Genomic DNA, 8,834 nt, shown 5'->3' with positions numbered 1-8,834 from the left:
AATTATTAAGAAAAGTAGATAAAAGGGGCACCCAAATAAATAAGACAGTAAACAATAATATTAATAATAATGATGAAAGAAATAGAAAATAACAAATAGAAAATGCTAGCTGTAAACAAGTAGCCGATTGAACTTTGAAGAATAAAAGCAACATATGTGGTTCTGTGTTTAAGTCTATCTGTCTAACAATGACATCCTCCAAACCCCCATAATAATTATTATTTTGGATATAATCGGAATTAACATTTCATGAGAATTTCAGTTGTTTTTGTTGTTAATAAAAACCTTGCTTAAGGTTTGATTTTTGTGCATTATGATGAGTCAGCGTCCAGCAGTCACCTACCTGTCAATCCTGATGGGTTGGAACTTCATTATTTGTTAACAACAAATTAAAGAAAAATGTATTAGCTCAAATAAAATGATGCTGTTTTTGGTTTTCTGCTAAAGCTTAGCTTGCAATATGCTACATGCTTATAAAATTGACTGATCCATTGATATGCTTAAGAAAAGAAGAGCAGAAATCGGAGAAGCGGCAAGCCAGATTGCCATTAAAACCAGAATTACATACATATGTTCAAAGGGGTCATCGATTGGAATTTGGTCATTGTAACCGCGAATCAAGAATGGGGAGCATCTATAAGCATCACATTTTCCATCAAATATTTAAAATAATAAATATTTATCCTGGTTAATTGAGGTATGTAGGAAGAAGAGCAGAATTTATGCTGATCTCTAAGTCAAATAGTTGGAATAAGCATGAAATTCCTCTGTTATCCCAGATGAAACCAACCAATATGAAAAGCAGTCCACAACTCACTCAAATAATAACATTATACAACAAGGCTAAAATAAACAAAGCAGATACAAGCAGTCCACAACACACTACTCGCAGATAATAAAATTCAAACCACAAGTACCCAGTCCAAATTCAAACCAAATTCAAACCAGAACAAAAGCTCAGTCAACCTTCAACCCTCATCTTGCTCATGTTCACAAATATCACCACTTTGCACAGCTAACAAAAATACCCAACAACCACTTATATTATATCTCGTAGTAGGAAGTCGAGCAGTAGCCTCAGCATTAGTCTGAGAAGACGACAGTGGGCAGCAACCTGTATACTTCATCAGCAAAGCGTTGTAAGGATCCGAGCTGAACTACCAAAAAATAAAAAAATTCGCCTATGCTTTCATACTAACCTCTCATCGGCTCCGTCCATATTTCCAAGCTAACATCATTAAGGTTCGGACCAACCAACCCATAAAAGGAATTTTGCAAAAAACAGACTCAGTAGGCAGAATTTTGCAATGGGTAGTCGAGTTGTCCGAATTCGATCTTCAATATGAAGCTCGGACAGCCATCAAATTGCAATATCTAACTGACTTCATTGCAGAATTTACAGACACTCCAGAAATTCCTACAGAATGGAATCTTTTTGTGGATGGTTCCTTAAAAAAAATGGAAGCGGCGCAGGCGTCATCATAGAAAGCGACCAGGGAACCCAAATTGAACTTTCTCTCAAATTCGGGTTCCCTGCCTCAAACAACCAAGCCGAATATGAGGCATTACTGGCTGGTTTGAAGTTGGCTAAGGAGGTCGGAGCTCAAAAGCTCATCATCTTCAGCGACGCACAGGTAGTTACTTCATAAATAGCAGAGAGCTACCAAGCCAAAGATCCTACCATGAAAAAGTACCTGGACAAAACCAGGGAACAGCTCGGACAACTCAGGGAATATGAGGTCCACCACATACCTCGAGAATAGAAAACCCGAGCTGATGCACTTTCAAAACTAGCCAGTACCAAACCAAGGGGTAACAATAGAAGCATCATCCAAGAAACACTCCAGAACCCGTCAATCACGGAAGAAGAAAAAATCTTAGCCATAACGGATCAGGACCAAGGATGGATCACTCCCATAATCCGCTATCTTAGATCAAAAACACTCCCTACAGATGAAAAGGAGGCAAAAAGGTTGAAGCGGGAGGCACAGTATTACACCATCATAAATGATATCCTGTACAAAAGAGGAATCTCGACATCTCTGCTAAAATGCGTACCAACCCCTAACACAAAAGAGGTCTTGGAAGAAATACACAGCGGCGAGTGCGATAGTCATCTCGGAGCACGAGCCCTCATAAAAAAGGTGCTCTGAGCCGGATTCTTTTGACCGACCTTGCAGAAAGAAGTGGCCGAATTCGTGAAAACATGCCCCCAGTGTCAAAAACATGCTAACTTTCACAACGCCCCACCAGAGGAGCTCATTAGCGTAACCTCACCTTGGCCATTTGCAAAGTGGGGACTGGACTTCCTCAGCCCTTTCCCCCAAGGATCGGGACAGGTAAAATTCCTCATTGTAGTGGTGGATTATTTCACAAAGTGGATCGAGGCAGAACCTCTGGCCAATACCACAGCTCAAAGAAGTCGAAAATTCCTATATAGGAACATCGTCACAAGGTTTGGGGTCCCCTACTCCATAACCACAGACAATGGCACCCAATTCACCGACGCAGGCTTTAGAAAATTAGTGGCCAACTTAAGAATAAAACATCAATTCACCTCCGTAGAACACCCGCAGGCTAATGGACAAGCAAAAGTTGCCAATAAAGTCATACTAGCTGGGTTAAAATGAAGGCTACAGGACGCAAAAGGAGCCTGGGCTGAAGAGCTTCCACAAGTCCTATAGGCATATAGGATAACTCCACATTCTACCACAAAGGAATCACCCTTCTGACTAGCTTATGGAATGGAGGCAATGATACCCGTAGAGGTCAAAGAAAGATCTCCCAGAGCAATTCTCTATAGCGACAAAGTCAACTCCCAGCTTCAAAGGAAAGAACTCGACTTACTTCCAGAAATCCGAGAAAGAGCTCGGATCAGGGAAGAAGTGCTAAAACAAGTTGACCGGGAGAGGGAAAGCTAGCAGCTAACTGGAAGGAAGCCTACCGAGTCATAGAAGTACTGGGAAAATGCTACTACAAAGTATCCGAACTCGACGGGCGAGAGCTACCAAGATCTTGGCACGCCTACAACTTAAGGAGATACTATAGTTAAAAGGTAATTGAGATCTTAGGATAAGGTGCATTCTTTTTCCTGAAAAGGTTTTTTAACGAGGCACCAAGCCAAGATCCATAAATCACTCGACTCAGAGATAAAAACTCCTACATGTATATATCTACATTTTCTTTTGAAATAAAGTTTTTTAGATTTTCTGCAAACTCCCAAGATGCATTAGTCTGAAACGCTAAAAATTTATCGCTCGATTACAAAGCTACGAGATCGGCAAAAAGTGAAGATTAAATTCACTGTCCGACCACGATAAAAGACCAAAGGAGGTGAGAACCAAAATTCATCAAAAGGTCAACCAAACCCGGATCAAACCTAACTTTGACAAAATCGGCAAAGATGAAAAAGCAACAAAATAGAATAATGCAAGAAGTTATCGAAAGTGATCCATAGAAAGGACCTGACGAGGTCTTAACAAAATGTGTTGCTAAAAATAACTTAAAAGACAGGCTGACATAAAGAAGTCGGACCAGTCGACCACACTAACCAAAGTTATAAAAAGTCAATCCCTAGAAAGAGGCCTGGCCAGCCCTAAAAAAGAGGATTACTAAAAATAACTTAAGAAGAGACCAACATGATGAAGTCGGCCTCCTACAAGCAAGTTATAAAAAGTAATCCCTGAAAGAGACCTGATAAAGGTCCAAGAAAAAGGATTACTAAAAATAACTTAAGAAGAAACCAACATGATGAAGTCAGCCTCCCACAAACAAGTTGTAAAAAGTAACTCCTGAAAGAGACCTGATAAGGGTCCAAGAAAGAGGACTACTAAAAATAACTTAGAAGAGACCGGCAGGACGAAGTCCGTCTCCCACAAACAAGTTACAAAAAGTAATCCCTAAAAGAGACCTACCAGAAGTCCAAAAAGAGGATTACCAAAAGTAACTTGGAAAAGACTAACACGACGAAGTCAGCCTCCCAAAAGCCTTAATGTTATGAAAGGTAAAATCCTAACAGAGACCCCACAAAGGTCTAAACAAAACGGATTACTAGAAATAACTTCAGGCCAAAGTGAGAAGGCCGACACACAAGTTGGACCCAAGCATACACAACCTCAAAGAATCAAGCCACAAGTATGAAATACAAAGGCAATCTAAAGAGGTCGACATGGCTCCAACATTCCCAAAAATCCTAAAAAGGTGCTAGGCGGGTGCAGAAAAACGTGTTATAAAAAAACACAAGATATAAACAAACTCAAGAGGCTACCAAGATCAGCCCCAGGAGCTTGGAAACTACTTTGTTTTTCAAAATAAAGTTCCTAAACAAACAACTAAAGAGGTAGCAAAGCCAGAAGCACCATTTACAAAATTAAAGAGTTCAACAAGCCCACAGGCCGGGCCATACACAAATACGTCAAGAATAATTAAAGAGGGTCTAGAAATTTCCCAGTAACTGCATCAACACGGGGTGAAGAAGGACGAGTCTGGAGAGGCACAGCATCCACTGTCCCATCCTCCCGGTTCAAGATTTGACAATCAGGTTCTGACTTAACTCCGGCTGAAGGAGCTGAAGAAGTCAGCATGACAGAAGCTTTGATGGCAGGCACAGGAGGAGGTTCAACATCATCGTCATCAGGGTCGTCAAGGACAATCTTGCCGTCCTTCACAACATTGTCGAGACTAAAGAGAGTAAGGTCGAGCTCGGGTGCAAGAACACGAACCTGCTCCTTCAAGTTCTCATAAGCAGCATTCACGCTGCCCACAAGGTGACCCTGGAGCTCGGTGTAATCAGCCCGGGCAGTCTCCAAATCACCCCTGAGACGCATCACTTCCCTGTAGGCCAAAATATAGCTCTCCTTGTGTCTCAACACCGTGTCTTCAGCCAACCTCACAGAAGCTGCCAAGGCAACAGAACTAGCCTTTTCACCCTCCAATTCTTTCTCTACCTTCGCCAACTTCACCTCCAGCTCCTCCTTTAAACCCTTGATCCGATCAAACTCCGACTTAGTTTCCTCCATAAAAGATTTCGTAGCATGAACCAGGATACCCTGAGCAGTTCGAAAAAGAGCTGCACCCATGTGAGCTATCTTCACACTACTCCTAGTGATGAACTCTAGGTGACGAAGAATGGACACATCATCCATCGAAAGGCCACCATAAGGGGCAATCTGCTGGTTGACAAACTTCACAGCATCAAAATCAGGGGCATCCAGGTTAAAAGGCTCAACGGTCTTTTGTTTTTTTGGAGGAAGAGCACCAGAAGAAGCAACCAAAGTTTGTGGAGGGTAAGCCAGACGAACCTGGGGAGTAGGGATCATCCTCCTCGGCCCAGGTGAACTCGGCACGGACGGCTTCGTCTGAACCTGAGAGGACCCCTCTCCAGCCGCCTTGACCGATATGTTTTGAGCAGCGGCAGCCTTCCTTGCCTTTTTAAAGGCCCTCATGGAGTCATTATTTTTATACATCTCTGAAAAACAAAATCAACCACAGAAATGGATTACAAATACGAAATAAGAGGAAGGAAAGGTAAAAACAAGGTCAAAAATGAGTTAACCAGTACCCAACACAGTTCTGACCAGGGACGGGTCCCCCAGAAATCTTTTGGTATCAAGATCAGGAGGTTCCCCCCATATATCTTCAAGAACAGTTACAAAAGCCCGCTCAACCTCGTCGAGCATCTCCCATGTATAACGAGACACCGTCACATTCTTCTGCCACTACCCAAGAGGCTTTCTTTTTGGAAGAAGCCCCAGGCTTGGCCGAAACAAAGAGATAAAGAAAGAGAATATGAGAAGGTTTGACGCCTAACTCTTGACAAAGCAACTAAAAGATCTTGATAAAGCCCCAAGAATTCGGATGGAGTTGGGATAGGGCAACGTTGCACGACCACAACGAGTCAGTCTCAAAGGTAGTAAAGGGAAAATTAATTTTCAACTGGCTGAAGAAATAATCATAGGCATAGAAAAAGGGACGCTCCCCCTCGATCGAGGTTGGAAAACAAACCCTCTCATCAGAATCAGGTGCTACAAGCTCATAATCCCTCTCCTGGGCATCACTACCGCAAATCCTATGATGTTTTCTCAGCTCTGCACAAAACTCAGCATTCACCACAGAAACACACATTAAAACAAGGGAGTCCAACAAATCGGATATCCCCTCAGGAACCTTAGAAGTCGTCTCTACAACATTTTTGCGAGAAGACATGGCCAACTAGTCCTACAAACAAAAAAAAGAAGATGGATTACTAAAACTACTCAGAAAAGAAGACAAACAACTCGAATAGCAAAAATAAACAGCAGATAGCAGACTCAATAGTAAAAAGGAAAACTCCAGGACACAATCCAAGGACCAGGGGCATCCTTTGAAGGCAATAACAGAGTGAAGACTCACACCATCTCCCAACAAAGAAAACAACCCTCTTCAAACAAAGTCATCAAAGGAACAACGAAAGTAGCAGTTCAAACAAAACAACAAAAATCCCAAACGGAGGATATCAAGGACGCAACCTTTTTCTCCAAAAGAACCAAACGAAGCCAAAGTCATTATCTCAGAAAGCTACAAAAGCAACAACAAGGGCGATGAAACATGCAAAGCCTAAGAGACCCTAATCATCAGGAGAAATACCAGAAAAACGCATCATAGTAACCAAGCATAAAGGATCAAACTTTCAAGCATGCAAGCAAAATCAAAGCTTCCCAAGAATAAAAAGAAAAAGCAGCGAAAGAAGTAGAGAAGCAGAAAGTAGATCCAACCTGGAGAAAGGAGAAAAGCTCTGAGGAAAAGCCGAAAGACAGAGCGATGAAAAACGTCCCTCAAAGCAAAGACAAAGTACCAAGACAAAATGCCACAGAGAAAAATGAAAATGTAGGATGAAAACAGAGAAAAAAGAGGGGAAGTTACAGAAAAGAGGTAACTGTTTCTTGAATACAAAATTCAAAAAGAACCAAGAGAAATGAGGCATTAAAAATCCAATTAATGAGGGTATTAAACCCTCACACGTTTCCAAAGCTAGAGCGCTACAACGCGCACTTTTAAGAGAAACAAAATGTTTCGCATTCAAAAGAAGGAAGAACACCTTACAAAGAAGAAGTCGACAAAATGCTCGAGTTCGGCTTCATCCGAGAAGGTTCGAAGTCCTAAAGACTAAGATTCAACCTCAATAGAAAAGACCGAGCTCGAGTAGGGGCACTGTTCATACCCAGGATCGAGCCATCCGACTCGGGATGTTTAGCTACAGAGCAATCGACCTCTTCAGATCTGACTATCCGACCTCTTCTTAAAGAGCTCGGCCAAATTGCCAGGAAAGCCCAGTAAAGGGCCCAAATAGAGGAACACGACCCAAATCCGCGGGCAGCCGAAGCCTAAAGAGATAAGGGCAGTTCCCTTGAAGATACGAGGACCTCACTCAAAGATAAGATGAGATAAGATAAGATAACTAACTTATCTTATCTAAAAAGGTCTCTCTGCACCATTATAAATACGCTGGAGCACCCAGTTATAACTCATACTCTGATTCTACTCAATACCTGCTTAATACCCTTGCTAACTTAAGCATCGGAGTCCCTTGCAGGTACCACCATCCTCCGGTGACGAAGGATCAGCTCCATCACCAAGTCCTGCAAGTCGGACACAACAGCTCTGACTAGTACAGAAGATCTCGTCCGAGATCGATCTATAGTTTCAGGTAACCCTCAAAACAGTATCAATCCATAAAATAAATAGAGCTCCTATCCTTAACAGTGGAGGTTTAGTTGCTCATAAACAAAACAAACCCTAACAGAGAAAAAGTGTAAAAGTACAGAATGAAAATTTGAAGAGTCCTAGGTCAAGATCTCTTCTCCATTTATATCTAATCCTAATTAATATAAAATACATTTTCTAAAACTAAATAATATTCTTTCCTATTTGTAATTAAAATAAAGTTTTAATAAAAATAAATAAAATCTTCGCGCGGGACCACTGCAGACTCCAAAGCTAGCGCCTAACTTCAGGATTGGTGCCTAACTTAGGAAAAGTCAAGATATGCGCCACCATACCCGAATGAATTGGAGTGCAAGTTCGTCACCCGGTGACTAACTTGGAGAATCTCAAGTTAGGCACCAACATGGCCATATAGATTGGAGAAGAAGTGAATACTATTATATATTCTTGGAAAGCTATGAAAGTTAGCTTTCCAATGCCTCTAAAATCACGTCAATTGGACTTTTGTAGCTCAAATTATGTTCATTAGAGTGCAAGGAGGTCAGGGCTGACAGCATCATCCACTTTCTTCCTCTTCTTCTATAAAACTCTTTCAAATCCATATGAATGCTTGATAAACCACTATTTTATGGTTTACAACGTGTTTAATTGTGTGGTTTTATCATGATCTTTACCCACTTATTCATATAATTAGCATGCATTTATATTTCCTTCCTAAAATTATTACATGATTGAAAACATGCTTCTTTGGTCTTAATTTAGCTAATCTTAATCCTCTCTTATTACCATTCGATGCCTTGACCTGTGTGTTAAGTGTTTCAGGCTTCATAGGGCAGGAATGGCTTAGAGAATAAAGAAGAAGCGTGCAAAGATGGAAGGAATACAAGGAAATGAGGAGATGACCAGCGAAAAGTCACGCGGTCACAAGGTTCACGCGACCGCGTGAAATAGAAGAAATCAGAGTGACGCGATCGCATGGCTCACACGACCGCGCGGATTGGAAAAGCACAAGTGACGCGGAAGCGTGGACGATGCGAACGTGTGGCAGGAAAAAACGCAAGTGACACGTCTGCATGGATGAGGCGATCGCGTGACGTGCGCGATCTGCAGAATTACAAAAGTCGCTGGCAGAG

This window comes from Arachis duranensis, chromosome 2, assembly GCF_000817695.3.
Source record: "Arachis duranensis cultivar V14167 chromosome 2, aradu.V14167.gnm2.J7QH, whole genome shotgun sequence".
In the NCBI taxonomy this organism is placed as follows: Eukaryota; Viridiplantae; Streptophyta; class Magnoliopsida; order Fabales; family Fabaceae; genus Arachis; species Arachis duranensis.
Note: the sequence above shows the minus strand (reverse complement) of the source record.